The following is a 27,353-nucleotide window of genomic DNA, read 5'->3' as shown; positions in this document are numbered from 1 at the left end:
CTCTTCTTACTATCGTCTGCTTGAGCTAGTCCCATACTGTTTCTGTCCTTTATACCTTCTTAGTGAATTCAATATTTTAGCATTATGAAAATAATGTTTTCTTCATTTTTAAAAATTATTTCTACATCAAAATATCTCAGGTTAGTGTTTACTTTTTCTTAGTGTTTGCATGGCATAACTTTTCCATTTTCGTACTATTTTCTACATGTTTATATATTGATGTGTCTTTTTTTCTTTAAATATATATGTATATATACATTATTGAAGTATAGGTGGCTTACAGTGGTTCATGTAAGTCAGGGTTATATATACAAATATATTATTTTTGACATTATTTTCCGTTATAGGTTATCACAAGATTTGACTATAGTTCCCTGTGCTATACATTAAAGTTTTGTTTCCTGTTGTGTATCTATTTATTAAAAATTAGAAATATAGTAGTCTATCATACTAAGTCAAAAAATGGAAAATAAAACAAATTTTTTAATTAAGCAACAATTCATGTTTTCTAAAATATATAAATACTATATGTGCTGCTAAGTCACGTCAGTTGTGTCTGACTCTGTGTGACCCCATAGACGGCAGGCCACCAGGCTCTCCCATCCCTGGGATTCTCCAGGCAAGAACACTGGAGTGGGTTGCCATTTTCTTCTCCAATGCATGAAAGTGAAAAGTGAAAGTGAAGGTGCTCAGTCGTGTCCAACTCTTAGCGATCCCATGGACTGCAGCCTACCAGGCTCCTTCGTCCATGGGATTTTCCAGGCAAGAGTACTGGAGTGGGGTACCATTACCTTCTCCAAAGTACTATATGTACTATCTATATATATGTATACCACACTTGATTATGGAGAAGGAAATGGCAACCCACTCCAGTATTCTTGCCTGGAAAATTCCATGGACTGAGGAGCCTGGCCGGCTATAGTCCATGGTGTTGCCAGGAGTCGGACACAACTGAACAACTAACACACACACACACACACACACACACACACACATACACACACTTGATAAAGCTTTGAGAAAGAATGACAAAAAAAAAAGAGAGAGAGAGAAATTGGAAGACATAAATTAAATGAAATGGGAGCACTGAATATGAAAGAGAAAAAGTGATTCAACTAGATAAAAGTAAAAGATCATCAGGTAGTCCAGCTGATTTTAAACATGGCTGCTCATTATAAATATATCTGAAGCTTTGCAGAAAAAAAAATACCTGCATTTGTATTTTTCAAAAACTCCCAAGATAATTCTATAATTCATCTGGATTTTATCCTCATTGGATTTTGAAAAGTGTTTACAGGGTTTTCTATTAAATGGTAGTTTTGGTAATGTAGATTTTTATTATGTTTCTGTTGATGAGTCATGGTATTAAGTGAGTAATAGTTACATAAACATAAATATGTTTATCAGTTTTCACAGTCAACAGCCAGACAGAAAATAAAAGATAGTTACAATTACAAGCCATAATGTGAACATTGTTAACCTAGCAATATAAAATAGTTACATGCAATTTGAGGGGTCAGGCAGAGTGGTGTGGCACATTGAAGTGCAAATGATTTCATCTCCCAGCCGTATAATCTATGTCTTTTGGTTGGTGCATTTAATCCATTTACATTTAATGTAATTATCTATATGTGTGCTCCTATTACCATTTTCTTAATTATTTCAGATTTATTTTCTGTAGTTCTCTTTCTTCTCTTGTGTTTCCTGCCTAGAAAAATTCCTTTAGCATTTGTTGTAAAACTGGTTTGGTGGTGCTGAAGTCTCTTAATATTTGCTTGTCTGGAAAGCTTTTGATTTCTTCATCAAATCTGAATGAAAGTCTTGCTGGGTAGGGAAGTCTTGGTTGTAGTTTCTTCCCTTTCATCATTTTAAATACTTGTGCCATTCCCTTCTGGCTTGTAGAATTACTGTTCAGAAATCAGCTGATAACCTGATGGTAGCTCTCTTGTACATTGTTTGTCTTTTACCCTGTTGCCTTTAACATTTTATCTTTGTCTTTAATTTTTGTTAATTTGATTACTATGTGTCTTGGGGTATTGCTGCTTACACCAAGGGGAAACTTCCATGATGCCCCTGTCCCTATTGAGAGCCCCTGCCAACCCACACAACCACAGGAGACCTTCCAACACTAGCAGATATTTTTTATTCAGTCTCCTATGGGGTCACTTCTTTCCTCTGGGTCTTGGTGAGTGGAAGATTTTGTTTCTGCCTTCTAAGACTGGAGTCTCTGTTTCCCCCAGTCCTGTGAAAGTCCTATAATCAAATCCCGTTGGCCAGTATGGTCAGATTCCCTGGGGGCTCCTAGTCCTTTTGCTGGACCCTTAGGCTGGGAAACCTAACATGGGGCTCAGAATCTTCACAAGAGTGGGAGAGATTATTTGGTATTATTGTTCTGCATTTTGTGGGCCACCCACCTGAAAGGTCTGGGCTTTGATTTTATCGTGATTGTGCCCCTCTGACCATCTCATTATGGCTTCTTCTTTGCCTTTGGACCTGGGGTATCTTTTTATGATGGGTTCCAGCATCCTCTGGTCAATGGTTGTTCAACAGCTAATTATAGTTTTTGTGCTGTCACAGGAGGAGATGGGCACATGTCCTTCATTCTACCATCTTGAAACAGAACTGCCTTTAAAAACAACAACAAAATGCCCAGTATTTTGTCTAGTTTGAGAATATCTCAGTTGGAGCATTTAACTTTTCTTTAAAGTAGTTACTGATACATTTGATTTTAAATTCATCATCTTACTATTTGAATACTATTTATCCCAACTGTTTGATGTTCTCTCCTAATACATCATTACTGGAAGCAGAAGTTGTCCAGTGTCTAAATTATCTTCTTATATTATTTTCATTCAGATCCTTCTGAATAATATATTATTAATTTCAGATTCTAATATTTGCCTATAAGGCATTTAACATTTTTTTTTCTCAACTTCAGTTTTCATTCCACAGGTCCACTTGTATGTCAAACATTTATCATTAGTTTAAATATATAAAAAACACAATCCTTAAACATCGACTTTACAACCACGCCATGTCTAAGTATGCTTTCCTTAGTTCTCTTCTTCTTAGTAAACGAGCACTTCTTCCATCCAGTAGCTCATATCCAGAACCTGAGAGCAATATGATTTTTTTTCACTCATGATTAATGTACCTTGCAAAACCTTGTATCTACTCTCTTTAATCTCTTAGAACACCCACATGGCCTCTCAAAATATAAATTAATTTTATCATTTCTGAATACATTTGTGAAAATAAAATAAATTAATTTAAAAAATTACTTGTGAAAAAAATAAAAGCTAAATACATTTCTTTGCCTTACAAAGCCTCTTGTTATCTCATTCTTAATCTGGAAACACCTCCTGACTGTTTGCCTAAAGAGGGCTATTTTGGTAGAATTTTTACACAGCTGACCCTTTTAATCATTTAGTTTCAAGTCTCTTTTCAATACAGCAGAGTTTTTTCTTGACTACCATAGCAAAGGTATTCCCTTCCATCATTGTTCTGTTGTGCATTACCTTATTTTTTTCTTTATCTGATATTATTTATTTGATATTATCTGATATTATTTTTCACATGTTTTATACCTCTCTTCCCCAGGGAATATCTGAGCTCTGTTTGATCAGGTACTTTGTGTATCTTTCTCTTCTGAAATTATAGTGCTCTTTGTCAGACTCAATAACGTGCATCTATATTTTCAATTCTCTTTTTCCTTCCCCCATGTAAGTTTTGCATCCCCTCCCCACCACCACCACAACATGTCCACACCTAACAGAAGCATGGGCAGGTGACTAGAATTGACATGTCACTTTGAGAAGAAGTCTTTAAAGGTCTATGTGCACTTTGCCATGTCTTCTTCCCTTCTCCTTCCAGATTTTATAGATCCTATCTATGTTATTTCCTTAATGAGAACCACTTGAAAAGAACACTTGAGACTTACAATGCACATGTAGCTTAGACGACAAAGTAAATATGTGGTGTCTTAAGGCACTGTGGTTTTATGGTAAGTTATTACTGTAGCATAATCTAGCCTGCTCTGACTTTGTTAATGATATTTAACAAATCTTTAGAGAATGGATATATTCAACTTTACTATAACAGCTACAAGATTATGCTCAGTCAAGAATTCAATTGTAATGCACCAGATAACTGGTATTCATTATGTAATATAGAAGTAGGGATCTCTAAAATAATTATTGACATGCTAAACATCCATTGTCTTAGCATGTCTCTTTATTACCACCGTGTTTACCATTCCTGAATTGAGGCAATACTCAATATCCGTGAAACCAGCACAGGTCTGTGAAACTATTTAGGAAGTAATTTAAGTCTTCTTATTTTCCTTTTAAAAACACTTTTATTGTGGAGTTTTGAAGTTCAAAATACATATGGATTCCTCTTCCCTCTTTTTATTCTCCTTTTCCCCTTTCTCATTCTTCCAGCAAATGTGTAGTATCAGAAGCTTAAAGAAGAACTGTTATGCCATTAAAAACACACTTTGTATAGTAATCTATTACTCAAATTTATATAAGCAGTTTATATTTAAAATATCCCTCAATGGATATGTTAATTCTTCTTTCAAACATATAAGCCATTCTTAAAGTATTTAAAACATGCATGCTTCAAGTCACAAACACTACATTTCTGTCCAGCTATTCCCTCTCCCTTAAACAAATAATATAATAAAATAGTAACTCAAAGCTATATCTTTCCAAATCTAAAAATATATTCTATCCACTATACAGTATATTTCACTGTAAGGAATTTCCCTGAGCTATTTTCTCCTCTGGAATGGTCTTTCCTTGTGTTTTCACATTCCAATGGCCATCCATTTTACAAGAAACACTTCATATTTCCTACTTTATGGTGGATCCCATGATAATTCTAGTTCCCATTGATCTTTTCCCATGAGATGCCGTAGCACTCAAAATTCACAGACTATTCTGTGCATTTTGGCAGATTTATGTTCTTTCTAGTAATGATTTGTAATTGCTTCATATATGCTAACCTTGCCTCCAAAACTAGTTTGTTTTTTTTTTAATAATTAACAAGACAGGAATTTGCCTTTTCCTTTCTGTGTAGCTCCTATAGCAGCAAGAAAATAACAGACACACAGTAGGCATCCAAATAAAAAATATTCATTTGAATTAAATAGATTTGAATTTACAAAGATTTAAATGAAATTGTCTATCTTGTAAAAAGTGGCAACTTAAAATCTCAAAACATGAAAATAGATCAGGATTTCCTTGGTAAGTTTTATGTCCAATTTGTTCTAGTCCCAAACCCCTAGACAAAAACAAAATCTTTTAATCTGTTTGCAAAATATTTCCTCCTTCCTCCCATCTTTCTACTGCAATTCTGTGATATACTGCCCTTGCCTATTACCCCGTTATAGCTGTTTTGTTAAAGTTCATACCGCAAAGACCTGTAAAAGAAATTTATGGCTCTAGGGATTTCAGCAAATTCTAAATAACCATAACAGGAACATGAAGCATTAATTAAAGACACTAGAGTCTAAGTTATAACAGTAATCCTGACATTTAAGGCCCTGGTACCATGTAAATTTAGAATGGTATGACAAACAGAGGGTAATTTGATGGTCAGGGGGTTATAATGAATACCTTAATACCTTTGTCAAGAAAAAGTGCCTGTCCTTGTTCTAACCCCGACCCAGGGGCTTCAGGTATTTCCTTCATAAAACATGGCAATGACTAAATATTTTTGCAATAACTCATATATAAGTCAGTCTTTTCTATAAGTATACTAGAGATTAAAAACCAACCCACGAGATTCACACGTTGATTTTCAAATAAAATACTTTAATATTTAACATGTATTTTGCTACAAATTATTAATTGCTGAGTCTACTGCAGGGCTGCATTTTAAGTCAGGACACCAATGAACTTGCCATAATACACAGGAACAGTTTTCCCCCAGGGAATTTTCTGATTCTTATGTAAAGGAATAATGATATTCCTGACTCACTGTCAAATCAAGCAATGGAAAATGCTTTACCTAATTTGAAATAATAAAAATGAAATAGTAGATACTTTTTTTGTTTTTGATATAGTAGATACTTAACTCGTTTTACATGTTTAATACCTAGTACCCTCTTAGAGCATTGCAAGTGCATAGTATACATATTTGTTAAATATATGTAGAGAAAGCAACACAAATTTATCCTCAAAGCTCAATGTGCTGCAAATATTTGTCTGTCCCATGTCCACCTGTACCTAGAAGAATACACTGTTTTCTCTCTGTGAAATTCTATGGCATATATAGTATGATTCATTTATGGTGTCTCATATTTTGTCCTGCATTGCTAGATTTTCTGTATATAGATTTATTCCTCAAGTAAATTGCAAGATAAGTACTATAATTTATACTTGTATCTTCTGCAACATTTGACACTGACTTTGAATATATTAGGCTTTTAATAAATATTTTTGATTGATTAATTGTATCATACATGCTAATTGCAAAGTGACATCATTGGTCATTAACAGATGCATAAATGGATTTCCAAAAATCATGGAAATTTGAATATAATCAGTTTATGCCCAAAATCAGAGAAACCAACCACCCTCTCCTTTAGGTCCTCTGCACACTCTTTATCTACTTATTCCTCACTTACAATTCAACTACTCACTTGCCTTCTTTCCCTCTTCAGCTTTGTGCTGTTATTTAATATCTCACAAGTTGTGTAATTTCAGCTCCCAAATTGAATAAGACGTTCCTTCCAGAGGAACGCTCACCTTGACAAATAGCCAAATAGTAATTATTATTCCTTTCAGGAGTTGAGCTATGGAATCATGCTTGCACTATCCCAAGCTTGAGTGCCTAGAAATTTATGCAATACTTCCTGGTGTCAGAGTTTCCATCTAAGATAGTATTTCAAGCCCTCTCATTTTTTTTTCAATATGATTAAGATAATTCCTTTATGAAGTTGGAGGCTCAAAGAGACATTCAGAAAGAAACTTGATGTTTCATATATTTGCAAACTTGCTCTCCGTATTTCCTTTCCTATCATTTTAGCCACACTGAGAAGGAGAATTAATTTTGCAATGGTCTCTAATTTTTTTTTCTAAATGTGTGACCTCCATATTAATAGGAACCAGAGGACTCATTCGTCATATCTGGTCACTGTGAAACTGACATTTACAGGGTGGAATGCTTCTCGCTCAGGACAAATGGGTATCATTTGTAAAACATGCCGCGCCCAATCGTAGGCTCCCATGGCTCTCAAACTACATTTTTAAGCAACAATATAAACCATTCCCCAAACTGAAAGGTCTTTTCAAATATTTACTGCCTACCTATGGAATTTTTATTCTGCTGGCTGCTGCCATCAATAATCCTGGGAGCTCCAAGCTAAGTGTTGTGTGTGACCTCCAAGGAAATTCTTAGTGCTGCAGAACGGAGTGGAGGGGGGTGGGTTCAGCATCCTGCATTCCTCCTTCTGTCACTTCCTAGGACCTGTTACAAAGAAAATAAGGAATGTGGAAGACTTAATTTTTTTAGGTTTATTAGAAAAGCCCTTAACACTTGCATTTGAAAACCATCTCAGTGTTTTTAAGTGTTTTTCACATAAAATAGGATTTTCTTGCCCACTTTCTCCATTAAGATTCTGAATCACCCAACCACACTGTGTTCTCAGACCAGCATTTTCCTTTTATTTTTCTAAAACCCAGTTGGATTTCAGGTCATGTGGGCATCTTGCTGATATTTGTTCAAACTCCTAACTCCATTGTGGGGACCAGATCAAATTCGTCCCCTAGTTCAGTCATTCAGTTGTGTCTGACTCTTTGCAACCCCATGGACTGCAGCATGCCAGGCTTCCCTGTTCATCAACTCCTGGAGCTTGCTCAAACTCACGTCCGTCAAGTCGGTGATGCTATCCAACTATCTCTCCATCTGTCATCCCCTTCTCCTCTTGCTGTCAATCTTTCCCAGCATCAGGGTCTTTTCTAATGAGTCAGTGCTTCACATCAGATGGCCAAATTATTGGAGCTTCAGCTTCAGCATCAGTCCTTCCAACAAATACTCAGGACTGATTTCATTAGGATTGACTGGTTTGATCTCCTAAAGATCTCATGTATATCTCCTATCTCCTAAATATCCTAAAAATCTCCTAAATATCTACTAAAGAAAACTAGTCCTGAATATCCCTCCCCTAGGATGCTTACAGATTTTGAATTTTTGATTTATTATGATGTGCTTTGTCTTGTGTTTCTATATTCATGTGCTATTTTCTCCCATGTCAATGAGGGGCCCAAAGCTCAGCCCGTCAAATGGTTTCCACAAAAATTTACAGTTGCCACATTAGGAATTCTGTAAGCTTCAGTAACTTTATTGAAAAGTTTCAGATCCCCTCCCAGAAAAGTTACTTCCCTCCTCTCCTCCTTTCTGTTCTCATCTCTCCCTTTTATTCATCTTTCTACCTTCTCAGAGAGAACATTTTTCTTGCCTGTTATAGAAAAGTTTTAATCCTTTTTGCAAAATCTGGACACAAGATCAACTTTCAAGTTTTGCAAGGACTTACATGCTCTAATTAGGATTTCGTTCAAGCAAAAGACTTGTTCCTCTTCAGAGGAATTGATTAGGTGGTGAGAAAGTAAAACTTCATTCATCTTACACCATTCCTAGAGAATCCCTCTTCCCGCAATTAAAGTATAATTGGTCTGCCTTGAACAAACAAATGGTGAGCCTGGGCAGATAGTTTATGGTGACCCATGTCTGTCAGTGGTTATAAGCTTACCCTGAGGTCAGAATTTAAACATGTTCATCCAGGTGCTGGGCTTAATTGGTAACAAAACAGATGGATCTTGGCCGTCACAGAAGATATACTATAAATGAATGGGACATAATTTTAGGGAAATTTTGATATAATAGGATCTATCAGAAAGGCTAAATGTGAGATTTAAAAGAGTAAATACATGAAAAGTACGTAGGACACTGTCTGACAATAACAAGCACTCAATAACTTTTTGCTACTCCATCCTTATATAGCTATGCACCCTGCATCCTCATAAGAACAATGCAAATAGGTGTTGTCACAATTTCACAGAGTAAGATTCTTAAGCATTAGGGGTAATTAATAAATTGCCTAAGAACATACAGACAAGTTGGGATTAAATTAATAATATGGCTCTTTCTGAATTTAATGCTTTCTGTTTCTTGTCATTGTGTGTGTAAACTTTATAATTCATAGTATAGATTATACATGTATACAATCATACACGTATATATATATATATATGTGCACATGCATTGTTTATATTTTTTTATATTATGATGTTTGACATCTTAAGAACTTTTATGGTTGAGGAGAGATTGCCCCTCTTAGGGCTAGTCAATTTTTACGAATGGCAAAGGACTCAGACAGGAGCATGCCTTTGACCTACAAATTAACCACCCCATAGCCAGACTTTCTCAGTTTGGCCCATACACCCAAGGAAGCAACATGCCTCTGCTTTAATCATCCCAGCTGAGCTACCAGGGAAGCTTCCCCAATAACTCAGTTGGTAAATAATCTGCCTGCTATGCAGGAAATCCCAGTTCAATTCCCGGGTTGGAAAGATCCACTGGAGAAGGGATAGGATACCCACTCTACTATTCTTGGGCTTCCCTTGTAGCTCAGCTGGTCAAGAATCTACCTGCAATGCTAGAGACCTGGGTTCAATCCCTGGGTTGGGAAGATCCCCTGGAGAAGGAAAGGCTACCTACCCCAGTATTCTGGCCTGGAGAATTCCATGGACTGTACAGTCCATGGGGTTGCAAAGAGTTGGACATGACTGAGCAACTTTTACTTTTACTTTAATCGTCCCAGGCGCAGTTACCAGGCTACCAGAGAGCACAATATAGCTGAAAGCCTACATCTAGTATTCACACTAGCCAATCCTAAACTCTTTACCCTCCCTAGCTTTTCATTTCCTTTAGGAATTCCAGTAAATGGAGGGCCTACACTATTCCCTTCCTCTTGCTCTTTCTGCATCCCTAGACTTATGGTGGTGCTTCAAAATACACTGTGTCTGGAATGCCATGGCTCTTATATCAAAGATTTGAGTATAAAACACTGTTTCTTGAGTATCTCCTATCTTTTCTCTTAGATCACACCAAAAGAACCATCACATAAAAAAGCATTCTGCATTATAACATTAACATCATATAACATATAACATCACATAACATTCTGCATAAGTCTAGATTTGTCTTACTAGCAGATTTTTCATACAATGTTGCATAAAAATCTTGAAAGCAACTGCTATCCTTTAGTCACACAGTTGTGTCCAACTCTCTGTGATGCCAAGGACTGCATCACACCAGGCTTCCCTGTCCATCACCATAAATGAAGCTTCCTCAAATACATGTCCATCTAGTTGGTAACACTATCCAATCAGCTCATCCTCTGTTGTCCCCTTCTCCTCCTGCCTTCAATCTTTCCCAGTATCAGGGTCTTTTTCAATAAGTCAGTTCTTCATCAGGTGGCTAAAGTATTGGAGTTTCAGCTTCAGCATCACTCCTTCCAATGAATATTCAGGACTGATTTCATTTAGGATGGACTGGTTTGATATCCTTGCAGTTCAAGGGACTCTCAAGAGTCTTCTCCAGCACCACAGTTCAAAAGCATCAATTCTTCTGTGCTCAGCTTTCTTTTTTTTTTTTAATTTTTTTAAAATTTTATTTTATTTTTAAGCTTTACATAATTGTATTAGTTTTGCCAAATATCAAAATGAATCCGCCACAGGTATACATGTGTTCCCCATCCTGAACCCTCCTCCCTCCTCCCTCCCCATACCATCCCTCTGGGTCATCCCAGTGCACTAGCCCCAAGCATCCAGTATTGTGTATCGAACCTGGACTGGCAACTCGTTTCTTACATGATATTTTACATGTTTCAATGTCATTCTCCCAAATCTTCCCACCCTCTCCCTCTCCCACAGAGTCCATAAGACTGTTCTATACATCAGTGTCTCTTTTGCTGTCTCGTACACCGGGTTATTGTTACCATCTTTCTAAATTCCATATATATGCGTTAGTATACTGCATTGGTGTTTTTCTTTCTGGCTTACTTCACTCTGTATAATAGGCTCCAGTTTCATCCACCTCATTAGAACTGATTCAAATGTATTCTTTTTAATGGCTGAGTAATACTCCATTGTGTATATGTACCACTGCTTTCTTATCCATTCATCTGCTGATGGACATCTAGGTTGCTTCCATGTCCTGGCTATTATAAACGGTGCTGCGATGAACATTGGGGTACACGTGTCTCTTTCCCTTCTGGTTTCCTCAGTGTGTATGCCCAGCAGTGGGATTGCTGGATCATAAGGCAGTTTCATTTCCAGTTTTTTAAGGAATCTCCACACTGTTCTCCATAGTGGCTGTACTAGTTTGCATTCCCACCAACAGTGTAAGAGGGTTCCCTTTTCTCCACACCCTCTCCAGCATTTATTATTTGTAGACTTTTGGATCGCAGCCATTCTGACTGGTGTGAAATGGTACCTCATAGTGGTTTTGATTTGCATTTCTCTGATAATGAGTGATGTTGAGCATCTTTTCATGTGTTTGTTAGCCATCTGTATGTCTTCTTTGTAGTCCAACTCTCACATCCATACATGACAAGTGGAAATAACATACCTTTGACTAGATGGACTTTTGTTGGCAAAGTAATGTCTCTGCTTATTAATATGCTGTGCAGTTTTGTCATAGCTTTTCTTCCAAGGAGCAAGTGTGACTGATGGCTGCAGTGATTTTGGAGCCCAAGAAAATAAAGTCTGTCACTGTTTTCATTTTTCCATACCTATTTGCCATGAATTGATGGGACTGGATGCCATGATCTTCATTTTTCAAATGTTGAGTTTTAAGCCAGCTTTTTCACTCTCCACTTTCATGTTCATCAAGAGGCTCTTCACTTTCTTCCGTAAGAGTGGTGTCATCTGCATACCTGAGTTTACTGATATTTCTCCTAGCAATCTTGATTCCAGCTTGTGCTTCATCCAGTTTGGCATTTCACATGTACTCTGCATATAAGTTAAATAAGCAAGGTGACAATATACAGACTTGAGGTACACCTTTCCCAATTTGGATTCATCCCATTGTTCCATGTCTGGTTCCAACTGTTGCTTCTTGATCTGCATGAAGATTTCTCAGGAGGCAGGTAAGGTGGTCTGGTATTCCCATCCCTTTAAGAATTTTCCCCAGTTTGTTATGATCCACACAGTCAAAGTCTTTAGCATAATCAATGTATAAGTAGATATGTTTCTGGAATTCTCTTGCTTTATCTATGATAAATGTTGGAAAATTGAGCTCTGGTTCATCTGCCTTTTCTTAATCCATCTTTAACATCTGGAAGTTCTCAATTCACATATTATTGAGCCTAGCTTCGAGAATTGTGAGCATTACTTTCTATCCTGTGAGATGAGTTCAATTGTGCAGTGCTTTCAACATTCTTTGGCATTGCCTTTCTTTAGGATTCGAATGCAAGCTGAGCTTTTCCAGGCCTGTGGCCACTGCTGAGTTTGCCAAATTTGCTGGCATATTGAGCGCAGCACTTGCACAGCATCTTCCTTTAGGATTTGTAATAGCTCAGCTGGAATTCCATCATCTCCACTAGCTTCCTGAGGCTCACTTGACTTCACACTCCAGGATGTCTGGCTGTAGGTAAGTGATCACACCATTGTGGTTATCTGGGTCATTCAGATAATTTTTTGTATAGTTCTTCTGGGTATTCTTGCCACCTCTTCCTAATACCTTCTACTTATGTTAGGTCCATACAATTTCTGTCCTTTATTGTGCCCATCTTTGCATGAAATGTTCCCTTAGTATCTCTAATTTTCTTAAAGAAATTTCTAGTATTTCCCATTCTATTGTTTTCCTCTATTTCTTTGCATTGGTCTCTTAGGAAGGCTTTATTATTTCTCCTTGCTCTTCTTTGGTACTCTGCATTCAGAGAAATATATCTTTCCTTTTCTCCTTTGCCTTTCTTTTCTCTTTTTTTCTCAGCTGTTTGTAAGGCCTCTTTTTGCCTTTTTGCATTTCTTCTTCTTGGTGATGGTTTGATCACCTCCTACTGCTCAATGTTACAAATGTCAGTCCATAGTTCTTCAGGCGCTCTATCTATCAGCTCTAATCCCTTGAATTTATTTGTCACTTCTACTGTATAATATTAAGGAATTTGATTTAGGTCATACTTGAATGGTCCAGTGGTTTCCCTACTTTCTTCAATTTAGCTCTGAATTTTGCCATAAGGAGTTCATGATCTGAGCCAGTCAGCTCCTGGTCTTGTTTTGGCTGACTATATAGAGCTTCTCCATCTTTGGCTACAGATAATATAATTAATCTGATTTCTATATTGACCATCTGGTGATGTCCATGTGTAGAGTCACCTCTTGTGTTGTGGGAGGAGGGGTTTGCTATGACCAGTGTATTCTCTTGGCAAAACTCTGTTAGCCTTTGCCCTGATTCTTTTTGTATTTAAGGCAAATTTGCCTGTTACTCCAGGTATCTCTTGACTTCCTACATTTGCATTCCAGTCCCCTATAATGAAAAGGATATATATATATATTATTGTTAGTTCTAGAAGGTCTTGTAGATCTTCATAGAACTGTTTGCCTTCTTTGGTTTTAGTGGTTGGGGCATAGACCTGGATTAGTCTGATACTAAATGATTTGCCTTGGAAAAGAACAAAGATCACTTTGTTGTTTTTGAGACTGCACCCAAGAACTGCATTTCAGACTCTTTTGTTGACTATAAGGGCTATTCTATTTCTTTGAAGGTATTCTTACTCACAGTAGGAGACATAATAGCCATCCGAATTAAATTTGCCCATTCTAGTCCATTTTAGTTCACTGATTCCTAAAATGTAAATGTTCACTCTTGGCCGTCTTCTGTTTGACCACTTCCAATTTACCTTGATTCGTGGACCTGACATCCAGGTTCCTGTGCAATATTGTTTTTACAACACCAATCTGTACTTCCATCACCAGTCACACCCACAAGTGAGGATTGTTTTCACTTTGGCTCAGCCTCTCCGTTATTTCTGGAGCTATTTCTCCACTTTTATCCATTAGCATATTGGGCACCTTCTGACCTGGGGAGTTCATTTTTCAGTGTCATATCTTTTTGCCTTTTCATACTGTTCATGGGTTTCTCAAGGCAAGAATATGATCATTATCTTAAACTCTTATCTTCACTTTGTTCAGTTCCTTGTCTAAGGTTTTTGTCTTGTTCCTTCATTTGGAACATATTCCTCTGTCTCCTCATTTTGCTCACGTTCTGTGTCTATTTTTCTGTGTTAGGTAGGTCAGTTATATTTCCTGATCTTGGAGAAGGGCCTTATGAAGGAAACATCCTATGAGGTCCAGCAGTACACTCCCCTCTGATAACCAGAGGTATATGTTCTAGCTTTTTCCCCCTTATGTGGGCAGTTTGAGCCCCTTTGTGTAGCAGGGCTGACTACTGGGGGTGCACTAGTATGTGGGAAAGGTTCCCAACCTGGTTGACTGAGGCTGTGCCCCCATGCACTGCTACAGGTCTGTTAGAATGCTAAGCTGCATGTCTATGCAGCTGTCTGTGTGGTCTGGTGTTTTCCAGAGTGGTGCTGGCTTTCTGGAGGTCAGGGCTGAGTCCTTATCATTAATTAGCTAGAGGCAGCATTCCAAAATGCCATAGGCCAATGAAAGTGCTATCAGAGTAGGATGTTGTTCAGTTGCTCAGTCATGTCTGACTCTTTGCAACACTGAGGACTGAGGCATGCATGTCTTCCCTGTCTTTCACCACCTCCCAGAGCTTACTCAAACTCATGTCCATTGAGTAGGTAATGCCATCAAAATATCTCACCCTCTATCTTCCTCTTCTTCTCCTGCTTTCTTTCTTTCCCAGAATGAGTATTTTCCAATGAGATGGCTTTTCACATCAAGTGGTCAAAGTATTGGAGCTTCAGCATCAGTACTTACAATGAATATTCAAGATCTATTTCCTTTAGGATTGACTGGTTTGATCTCTTTGCAGTCCAAGGGACTTCAACAGCATCATGATTTAAGATGATGAGATCCCTAGCCCCGTAGTCTTGCACTGGGAATATGAGCCCACAGAACATTGGGCTTTAAAAACCAGAGGGGCTTATGTTTTGGAGAGCAAGTAAAATGAGCAGTAGAATGTGGTCCCCAAAATAGCTGCTGTCAGTGTTTCCATTCCTAACAGGAGTCCCGGTTGCCTCTTGCCTCTCCAGTTTCTCTCCAAGATTAACAATTAGGTATGACTCAGGATTCTTTCAAACAACTGCCTCTACACTGAGATGGAGTGTGTGTGAGATGTTGTGCATTCCCTTTTACAGCAGAGTCTCAGTTTCCTGTAGCCCTCTTGCTCTCCAAAACATAAGTCCTTCTGATTTTTAAAGCCAGATATTCTGTGGGCTCATCTTCCCAACGCAGGACTCCTTGGCTGGAGAGCTCATGTGGCGATCAAAACCATCTTTTGGGAAGAAGTTTAAAATTTGACATTCCTCCTGTCTGTGAATCATCAACCCAGCTTGTGGATCCTGACTTTATTAAGTCTCTTTCTGCTCCTCCTGCCTTTCTTGTGCTTCTGTCATTATATCTTTAGTTGTACAAAAATTTTCCTGCTGGTCTTCAAGTCACTCTCATATACAGTTGTTCCATAAGTAGTGGTAATTTTTTGTGTCCACTGAAAGAGGTGAGTTTAGTGTCTTCCTCTTCTGCCATCTTGCCCACCTCTCCACCAGCTGTTGAATGGGTTATCAAAGTGTGGCATAATCATTCAATGGAATATTGCTTATCAACTAAAATCAATGAACTTTGATACATGCCTGAATCTCTTGAGCACTATACTAAGTGAAAGAAGCCAAACAGAAAAGATAAAACACTCCTAGTTGTGTGAAATTCACAAAAGATAAAATTGCAATGACTGAAAACTAGCTACTGGTTACTACAGGCTCAATGGGAAGGCAAAGAGGGCTTGGCTATAAAAGCATATATTGAAAACATTCTAGAAAAATTATAAATCTTATTTTGGTGGTTAATATATATGGCAGTATATTAATAGAATAAATCTGGTTATAAAGAGTTTAGTTTGTAATTCAGAAAATGAGTAAATGTAGGTAAACAAGAAGACTGAATACTCAGAAAGTGAGTTTAGATGATCATCTATTTATATTAATTTACAGAAAATGATTGCTACTATTTTGTGTGGGTTAAAGTAGATGAGAAAACACAAGCTTATATCTGGTTCAGGCAAATTCCTCTTACATAATTCCTTGCTAAGCTACTTTGATAATGTAGGCAAAGAAGTTTATTATTCATTATATCCAGATAATGTCTTTATTGTGTGTTTTCCTGGAAAAAATTGAGGTCTCTGTTTTCTATGATCAAATAGTTTTAACACTTTTCTTCAAAGTTTGAGTTTAAAAGAACTGAATAGAATGTAGCAATATAATTTCAGCAAACCATATATAATATTCAACCTAATATATAGTAACTGTGGTCACTGAACTACATCAGATTGGTTTAGCTGGAACTGCAGATCCCAGAAACCTGTGCACTACATAGTACCATATTAAAATTGGCCAACAGGAAATTACATGAGATTTTGAAGATGAGGTGGAGCAGCAGCCATGACTCTCTGAAAGTCATCAAAGTTGACCTTGATAGAAACAGCTTCAGAGATGGTCTCAGATTCTAGGATCCCTTTTCCTTATTTTGTATGCAGCTTGTCTTCCTCACTGTTGACTCTTTTAACCAAACGCAGCTCCAGTCCCACCCCCAGATGCTTGGTGCAAGACTGATAAGTGCTATTATTACAGTGTTCCATGGATTTTTCACATTAACCTCACTTCCATAGTCCTCTTCACTGGCTCAGCTTCTGTGAATGGTTTTGTGACTCCTTTGATGCCCTATCTTTCTTCTTGAAACTTCAGTTTCCAATCTTTCCCACAACTGAGTAATATCTAATTCTTCTAATAAATCACTTACTCTAAAACTCACAAGGGTTCTGATTCTTTGACCCTGAACATTTGGTGACTTAAAATACCTAAGAATATCACTACTGCTATCTAAAACCAGTCCATGTTGCTTAGGAAGCTCAGTATTTGTTGAAATCATCTAAATGAATATATTATCAAATTGCATGAGTAAACTCCATGACAATCCATAAATATGAACATCAAGCAGAGACAACTTTAACCCTCCCATATTAACTTAGCTCTCTTGAGCCCTTCTAGGTTTAACAAATTTCAGGTTGACAGGTGCCTGGTTGGTCTAGAGAGGACTCTGCTATGAGCTCCTAAGTCATCTCCCTATAATCCCTCATCACACATTGGATTGGCCCAGAAGTGGTCTTGGTGGTAGGAAGGATAACAAGAGAAAGAAAGGGAAGCATACAATTCCCTTTGAAGCTCAGGCTTAAAAACACATTTCTGTTAACCCATTCTATTGGTCAAAGCATTTCATAAAGGCTGCCTAGATTTAAAGTGAAGGAACTAACTCTACTGCTTAATGGAAATAACTTAAAAGAATTGTGGCCCTTTTTTTTTCAAACTACAGAAGTAATTTTTGTGGTTAATTTTTTTATGAATGGAAATATGGAGAAAAGATTTAAGAATTTCTTTTTACAGTAGATGAATGATTTCTCAAAATCAACCCTCTTCACACTGGGAGAAAGGAAAAAAAATGGTCCACTATTCTTGCAGATGGTGACTACAGCCATGAAATTAAAAGATGCTTACTCCTTGGCAGAAAAGTTATGACCAACCTAGATAGCATGTTCAAAAGCAGAGACATTACTTTGCCAACAAAGGTTCATCTAGTCAAGGCTTTTTCCTGTGGTCATGTATGGATGTGAGAGTTGGACTGTGAAGAAGGCTGAGTGCTGAAGAATTGATGCTTTTGAACTGTGGTGTTGGAGAAGACTCTGAGAGTCCCTTGGACTGCAAGGAGATCCAACCAGTCCATTCTGAAGGAGATCAGCCCTGGGATTTCTTTGGAAGGAATGATGCTAAAGCTGAAACTCCAGTACTTTGGCCACCTCATGCGAAGAGTTGACTCATTGGAAAAGACTCTGATGCTGGGAGGGATTGGGGGCAGGAGGAGAAGGGGACAACAGAGGATGAGATGGCTGGATGGCATCACTGACTCGATGGACGTGAGTCTCAGTGAACTCTGGGAGTTGGTGATGGACAGGAGGCCTGGCGTGCTGCGATTCACGGGGTCGCAAAGAGTCGAACACAACTGAGTGACTGATCTGATCTGATCTGATCTGATTCTTCTTGCTCACTCCATCCTAATCTCCCATACCCATGCACTCTTTACACTGAGATAAAGATAGAGCTTCTCGTGTGGCTCAGCTTGTAAAGAATCTGCCTGCAATGCAGGGGGCCTGGGGTTTGATCCCTGGGTTGGGAAGGTCCCCTGGAGAAGGGAAAGGTTACCCACTCCAGTATCCTGGCCTAGAGAATTCCATGGACTGTATAGTCCATGGAGTCGCGAAGAGTCGGACAGGACTGAGTGACTTTCACTAATCAAATAGATGTTAGAGAATCTGGAAGAAATTGGAAGAATACTGGAAGAAAACAAATACAAAACATATATTTTATACACACTTCTCTTCCTATTATTCAACTTCAAGATCTTGTCCACTCAGTATGGTAAAAAGACAAAGTTTGAGTCCATTTGAAGTTCTTTAATAGCTTTCTCTCTATGTCTTCAGCTGTGATTCTAAATTAAGGGTTTCCAACCATTACTGATTATGAAATGGATCTAGGGAATTTAATAATACACAATACACAAGTTCTTGAGCCATAATCCCATATACACTAAATTAAAAGCTCTTTGAATATGGTCAAGGCAGCTATACATTTAGTACCATTGGGAAATGAATCTCTGCCACAGATAGCTCATTTTATCTGTCCTAAATCATCAATCATCACTGGGGGACCTGGCAATATAACCCAAGAATCTAGACTCCCAGTTGAAAAAAAAAAATGCTTATTTCCAATATGCTTCTCAGTTCATTCAGTACCCATAAGGAATCAACTTCAATTTATTCACCTCAAGTTCTTTTAATGCAATTCCAAATGACTTTTACACCCTATCTTTTATTATAGGATACATCATTAATTTGACATGATCCATGCACATTCCAGAATATGTTATCTAGAAGTAATCTGCTTTCTGTGTACATTGATTTTTCAACTTTCATTCTTTACTACGGTTCTATATCTAAATTCATTTTCAAAAAATTCACCATGATCTGCAAAATTTAATAGACCTATGATATGACATGCCAAATTTATCATTTATATGACATCTCTTAAATAGAAAAGACAAAATATTATAATTCAGGTTACATTGGACCATTGACAATATTGCCAGTATCTGACAGAGCATGGCTCTCCTTCTCACTTCCTTTCCTTGTCCTTCAAGTAAAATTGCCCTTTTATTCATTTTTGCTTTACCCAAGACTGGCAGCTGATTTTGAAGTGTCAGACCATTATTTGTTTTTTGTGTTTTTTTTGGATGTTACCATTTATTGCACGGAGGATAAAATCAATGTGACATTTCCAGAACAATGATAGATGACAATAGTGAGTGGTCTTTAAATGCAGAAGACTAATTTTTAAAAATGTCACCAGTGTACTATTTCCGACTTTGTCAAAGATAAAGCAGTAAAACTTATAGACATAAAAACTAATAATATTTCACCATGTTACTTGCAGATAAAAATGCTATACTTACATTGCTATAGTTTATCTAAATACTGCCTTACTACTAGTTAGAATAACCACAGCTATAGAGGCCCATTGATTTGGGTCATTCAAAAACAAAATAATAGGTGTTCTGTTTGAGTGAATATGTGTGTTTGTATGCACATACACACTCAGTTTCTGATTGTGGATAGAAGGCCTTTAATCCTATAAGCATGAATATGTACTTTGAATCATTTTAATGTATCTGTATTGATGTGACCCTTTCTGTATTTCACTAGTCTCATCTTTCAAAGAAAAATATCACTAGAAGTTAACTCATAGGTTGAATGGAAAAGATAAACAAAAATCTTAGAATAGTTCCTGGCACACAATAAGTACTCAATAAATATTGGTATTATTACCATTGTACTATTAATTTCCATTGTTTAAAATGATTCAAAATAAATAAATTTATACTAACAAATAAAATGATTCAATGTTAACACTCTAGGTTTTTTTTTAATACTAGTAATAATTCTTACCATTCTGTTATCATTGTTGTTACTCATGCTTTCTATTTGATCTCTAAATTCATTTCATGCAGGGTCTGGTTTGCATCTTAATTTATGTTTCAATGGATCTAAAATAAAACTGTGTGCATTCTGTAAACTCTAGAATGGATGGTCATGAAGTGGTTGAGCAGGAAACCAGGAAGAAATTGCACAGTTCACATTAACAATCCATTTTTAGAAAACTAATTTGTGTTTAAAAAAACTAAGTGTAAATCATAATCTGGAATTCTTTCCCTAAATAGTCACCACCTTTTGGTAGGGCCAGAGAATGAAGCAGAAATTTAAAACAAACATACCAGACAGGCACTTTCTCTCTCTGTTGGACTGAACTCCAGGAAGGAAAAAAAAAAAAAAGAAAAAGCAGAGGAGGTGGAGAGCAAAGGGAGAAATGGGGAGAATTCCTTGTTGCTTTTCATATTGACGGGTAGTAACACCCCACTGACACCAAGATATCATTTTATCAAGATTATTCCATCTGCATGAATCTGAGGAGCTTCCCCAAAATGGAGATTTCCCTTGTCTTAATTATATATAATTTATAAAAGCCTTTTGATTTATAAAATTTTATTAGAAAGTTTTTAGTAGGTTGTAATTTCTGAGTGATCTCTAGATCTCTGTTTACATTCATAAAACAGTTGACCTATAAAATCTTATGTTTGTGAAAGAAAGACCCAGGTTAAAATTTAAACCCTAAATTTTATGAATTTTGTCATCTTGAGCAAGTTATTTAATATCTCTGCATTTCCATATTCTTAACCTATTCCATGGGAGTAATAGTGTTTCTTAGTCTTTGTGCCTTAAGATAACTTGAGGATAATATTACTACACACACACACACACACACACGCACACACACACTGCTTAAAATAACTCTCATGAACCAAAAAGTTCTCAAGCTATCTTTAATCTTTTTCCATTCTTTTCCCCACTTCCTCAAACCTTACATTTTTGCATAATATTTTTAGTTTGTAAATCTACCTTATAAGCCACTCATGTTAAGTGGTATTTAAGATGATAGAGATTATGAAGCAGCAGGGAAATGGACCCTAGGTCCCTACAGATGCTCTTGCCACTGCCATCACTTGACAGTCATTTTTGCCCTGCCCCATCACAATGATGAAGCTTCAGAAGAAAGGATGTCTTCAGAAAAAGGCCAAATACACATACATTATAATTTTTCATAAATATACATGTATATATATATAAAAATATATTCATGGTCAGAGTTTCTGCCCCAAATCCAAATGAAAACTCCTCATCTAGACCATCTAAAGTAATCCTTTGATCAAACAAGCAGCAATAACAGCCAAGAAAAAAAGCAGAAACACCAAAAGATTCCTTTCTTCTTTCTGATCAGCCGTTTTGTAAGAATCTCTGCCCACTGGTTCTTCAAAAAAAAAAAAAAAAACTACAATTTGAGACGCTTTGGGGTAGGAAAGACCTGGACACTACCCACTTGAGTCCCATACAAAGAAGAGCTAAACAATCCCACTGGGATGCCAGTCACTTAATATTCTAGTTAAGGTTTCACCTCTAAACTTGTGACAAAATAAAACATACAACCCTTGATTCTGACTCAGTGTGAGGGGAGAATTAAGTTGAGGATAGGGTTGAGCAGCTAAAATGTAAAGAAAGTAGAGAAATTCTTTGAGCTACTGGAGGCCAAAGGGAAGAGAAGCATTTCAATCACATTCCAGAGAAGATACACCCAAATTAGGACTTACTGTTATAGTCTAAACCATTCTCTGCTCCAGGCTCCAATAAGAATTTAGCACAGAGAACACGGTCAGGAAAATGAATGCTCTCTATCACCTTGATAGTCAGAATGTGATCTTTGAACTAGTAACATTGCCATTTTCTGGGAATTTATTAGAAATTCAAACTGCAATCTATGGTCTGCAACCTCAGGATATCCCCTGGTAAAATTCATAACTACTCCTGAACTCAGAGGGTGATAAGAGACCAAGGAAAGAGGCAGGTCATCCAGGTTGGTAGGTGGGAAGTTAAATAATGACTTGTCTTGGTGGTACAAGATGCACAGATCCCATAGCTGCTAGCAGAATCTAAAGAATTTATATGGAGACTTAAATAGGGTTCAGACACACATTCATTTTCAGATGGTCTTAACAATACACTGTTCTCTCAATCCCTTGCCCTTGAAAACAGCTCTCACTATGGGAACTATGTCTAAAGCATACATTCCAAGGACAAGGGAGGGGGCAAGGAGCACCTTGATTTCATGTCAACTAGGGGTTACATCCTCTGGATGGACTCCTCCAGCACAGGCCTGCCTCAGACCAGAAACACAGGGCACACAGGCATGATCCTGGTTTTAGCAAGACTTCAGGTCATTGATTTACTCATCAAATTTTGAAAAGCACTGCTCTGTTCTTATGAGGTTTATATTATAAAGTTTAAACCAGTCACTAGTGAGGCCAGCTGGATGAATCCAACCAGGATTCCTTGCAAAAGACAAAAATAACCCTAAAGCCTAGACCAGTGGTTCTCCAAATATGGGTGTCCTGGACTAGTAAGCAGCAGCAGCACTTGGAAAAATACAGATTCCTAGTCCCAACATAGATTTGCTGAATCAGAAATTGCAGGAGTAAAGTCTAGCCATAAGGGATTTAGCAAGCCCTGCAGGTGAATTAAATGCCTACTAAAGTCCAAGAACTACCCACTTGGAACCAGTCACAAGCCTGTGCCTAGGCCTACACCAAAATTTTCTGCCACTTTTTATTTACCACACTAATAGTGAAAAAAAACAAACAACAAATAGGCCACAAAGGTCACTCAACACACACAGAAAGCCAACCAAACAGCCCACATGAAGTTTGCTAAGAATTCTCAAGCAGCAGTGTTCTCTTTACTTCCTTATTTTTGGAAAAAACGATTCCCCCAAAGGTTCTTATACATGCAGGACCAAAGCTAAGCCACCTAAATTCTAGGCCTCTATTAATGTCCTTGCTCTTAATCTGTTCTCCTTAGCTGTTTGCATGATCGTGGTCGAGTGAATGATGGGAAGGGGAATAAGAGAATATTACTGAGAGCCCTTGGAGAAGGAAATGGCAACCTACTCCAGTATTCTTGCCTGGAGAATCCCATGGACAACAGGTTACAGTCCTTGGGGTCCCAAGAGTCGGCTTAGCGACTAAACCACCACCACCACCACCATTGAGGCCTCGTCTATGCTATTTCTCAGGTTCTGTTTAGAAACTGCTTCACCCTGCCCTGCAAGCTCCTGCGGTTCTGTTGCTCACCTTCGCTTCCAGGTGTGGCCACTTACTCATGATGCAGAAAGCAGTTACCTACCTTTGCTATCTGTGGTAGGTTAGAATGGTAGCTTCCCTAAAGATATATTTATATTCTAATCCCTAGAACCTGAGACTGTTTGGAGGAAGAGAAACAATTTTTGCAAATGTAATTAAATCCAATGATGGGGGGCATAAATTAGGAGTTTGGGGTTAACATACAAATTGTTATATGCAAAAGAGATAAACAATGAGTCCTTACTTGTATAGCACAGGCAAATATATTCACTATCTTATAATAAAATACGGTAGAAAGAAATATGAAAAAGAATATATATGTAATGTATACATATATGTGTGTGTGTGTGTGTGTCACTTTGCTGTGTACCAGAAAGTTACACACACAATGTAATGTCGACTATGAAAGTGAAAGTGACTGTGAAAGTGAAAGTGAAGTCTCTCAGTCATGTCCGACTCTTTGCAACCACGTGGACTGTAGCCAACCAGGCTCCTCCATCCATGGGATTCTCCAGGCAAGAACACTGGAGTGGGTTGCCATTTCCTTCTCCAGGGGATCTTCCCAACCCAGGGATCGAACCCAGGTCTCCTGCATTGCAGGCAGACGCTTTAACCTCTGAGTCACCAGGGGAGCCCTAATGTTGACTATACTTCAATAAATTAAAAAATCCAATGATAAATCTAATAGGAGAAAAACAGAAGGAAATTTGTGGGAAAAGGTGAGAAGACACAGAGAAGAAGGCAAGGTGACTGTGTCAACAATGACTGGGATGACTTAACTTCAAGCCAAGGGATTCACAGAATCACTGAATCTTTGAAGAGGTAGAGAACAGAATCTCCTTAGGGGTGTGCTAAGTCGCTCAGTCATGTCTGACTTTTTGCAACCCCTTGGACTGTAGCCTGCAAGGTTCCTCTGTCCATGGGACTCTCCAGGCAATAATCCTGGAGTGTGTTGCCACTTCCTCATTCAGAGGATCTTCCCAACTTTGGAACCAGACTCACATCCCTGTCTCCTGCATTGTCCAGCGGGTTCTTTACCACTAGTACCACCTGGGGAGCCCCATCTCCCTACAGCTTTCATCTGTTTCTTTCTCCCTCTATGAGTTCAATGCAAGTCAGTTGTGGGTTCTGGCCCTTATCTGTGACTCCAGTATTCACACTTTAGAGAAACTGTCATCATGAGAGTTGTTCATCACAATGGTAGAAGGCAAAATATTACCAGAAGCTAAACATTCCAGCCTAGAAATGACATATGCCACTGTGACTACTGGATCGCTGGCAAGACATGCAATCCTACTGTGTGCTATGAAGATGAAAGTCCAGAAATTCTTAGTGAGTTGTGGTACTTATTACCAAAGTTTATTCTTTTGGCTGGCTTCCCCTTACATAAGCAGAATAATCTCATACCCTCCTAGAGCAGACAAGTCAGAATTTTATTGATTAAGTATAGAGTGGATAAGATGCCTTTCTTCTATTAATTAGAAATGTGCCTTTCTTGTATAAATTAGAAAAGGTGTGATTGTGGAAGAAAGAGTGAGAAAGGCAAAACTGAGTTGTCAACTGTTGCGGCTCAGTTGTAAGAAGGCAAAAGCTTGCACTTTGAGGATCTAACAGTTAATCCCCTTAAAATTCCCCATGTCCAGGCAATCTTATATAGCCTTCTTAGAACCCTAGGGGAAACAGAGCAAGTTTGATGAATACCAGCCAATTCTAGTCCAACAGAGAGGAAACCATGGTACTCTAAGGTAGGCAGACCAGATATTATACACATTTTACATTGAAGAAACCAAATTTTAGAAGAATTAAATGATTTTTCCAGACTCATTATGGAATTGGCATAAGAAAAACATAAGATTAATGTGTGTTAATATATGTGTGAGAGAGAGGGAGAGAGACAGAGAGAGACAGACAAAGGCAGAAACTGAGGAAAACAGATATATACATAATTTTGGTTGTTGAGCTCATAATTTCAGATCCTTTCTTTAAGTAAAATGACTTTCATAACTGATCACGCATGGCTAAACATAAAAAAAAAATCAGCAACCATAAAGTAAGTAATTCTATGATAAGATGTTAAAACTCTATTGTCATAATACAAGCCAAACTTCTTTCCCATATCTACTTTGATAAGATTAGGACACTGAAAAAAGGTGACATTTTATAAACTTCTCTTGAATTATTTGTATTCTTATTAGTATGGATTATGGGCAAGCATGTACAGAACTTGTCAGTTCCTCCATTTCCCCCCTGCCTTATTGGGAAAACAACACGTGCTTACAGACCAAGCTTTAGGGCAATGACTTACTGCCATGATATAAAGCATTCGTAATTGTTTCCTTGAGAGTTTCAAGACCCTAGCTCCCAAGGTCATCTATTATCTGCACTTTGCCATCTGGCCATTTATCTAGTGCATTGGGATTGTCACTTAAAAGAACTGACCTTGCATTTTGATGATGTGACTGAATATGGAAAAAAAAATGAAGTAATTTTTTAAAGGATTAGTAAATCACAGTAGGAATATAAAAAAAAGTAGTAAATGTTTCTAAAGAAACAATTGTTTACTTACCTAAAGTTTCTATAATTCGTGTTTTAGATAAACTGACAAGGCTTGACAGATGCAAAACTGCTAGAAACTTTTATTACTAGATAAAGATGAATCATTTTTCTTTTTGTTCCAGGAAAATACTCTCCTCATAGAGGAAAAAAATGAGCTCATTTCAACCTAAAAAAAATCAATGGTCCAAAAAAAAAAAAAAAGCAAGACTAATAAGAAGTAAGAAAAATTCAATGGGCCATATTTCATATAGGAAAATGATACCACTGATTGTCAATAAGACATACTCTTTGAACTTCTATGGGAAAGAAAGTTTTCACTAAATTACTCACAGTTACTCATTTGGTTTCTGTTTTTGAATAAAGACACTCTTGATCTGGCAACAATGTTTTCTCTATGAAAACTAATTCATTTAGCTTCACTGACTCTACTCTCTAATCCATTGATTTTCCAAGATTCATTAAATGTCCCACCTTCTCCATGTTACCTTTCATGTATAGAAAACCCACTAAAATCTCACAGTTACATTATTATCTCTTATGACTCTTACAATATACTGCTTGCTGTTAAGCATCTTGTGTTAAGCTCTCTTAAAAATATGTGGAAAAGATCTCAATTTATTGAATTTTCCATGAATGCTCAGAGGCACCAAAGGGACTCAAGATAAACAGAGCCCAAATACTTGAAGGAAAGCAGCATGGTTTGTTTCTACCTGGTTGTCCCAAACCATTGAAAAATCCCTTAGCAAGTCAATTTGCAGTGAAAGCAGGTGTGAGCTGGGAAGGCTTTGTCCCCCGCACCCCCCTCCCTTAGGAGTAGTGGCGTGGAACCCAGTAGGCTGAATGATTATGTTCTCCTGAGCCCCACTGTGAGTCCCTTGGCCTAATTATTCAAAGTAACTATTCATATACTAGTTACTCAAAGTGGATGGAGTCAGACTCTGTTGCTACACTGTCTTCAAGGAAGTGGGAAACTTTGCAAGAAAAACCTTCCTTATAGAAAAGTATGATCCCTCTCCTTTTCTTCTTCATTTCCTGTATCATCATAAAATCAGAGCATATTACCTACAGATGTTCCCAAAAGATATTCCATCTTTTCCTGTAGCCTATTTACTTTATCTCAAAGCATTCATCAAAACCTAAAATACATTTCTGCTTTACTCTTCTGTTGACTAGGATCCTTAAGAGTAGGGACTGCTGCTGCTGCTGCTAAGTCGCTTCAGTCGTGTCCGACTCTGTGCGACCCCATAGACGGCA

This window comes from Bos mutus, chromosome 24 (genome assembly GCF_027580195.1).
Source record: "Bos mutus isolate GX-2022 chromosome 24, NWIPB_WYAK_1.1, whole genome shotgun sequence".
Lineage (NCBI taxonomy): Eukaryota > Metazoa > Chordata > Mammalia > Artiodactyla > Bovidae > Bos > Bos mutus.
The sequence above is the reverse complement of the archived record's forward strand: the minus strand, read 5'-3'. Positions refer to the sequence as shown.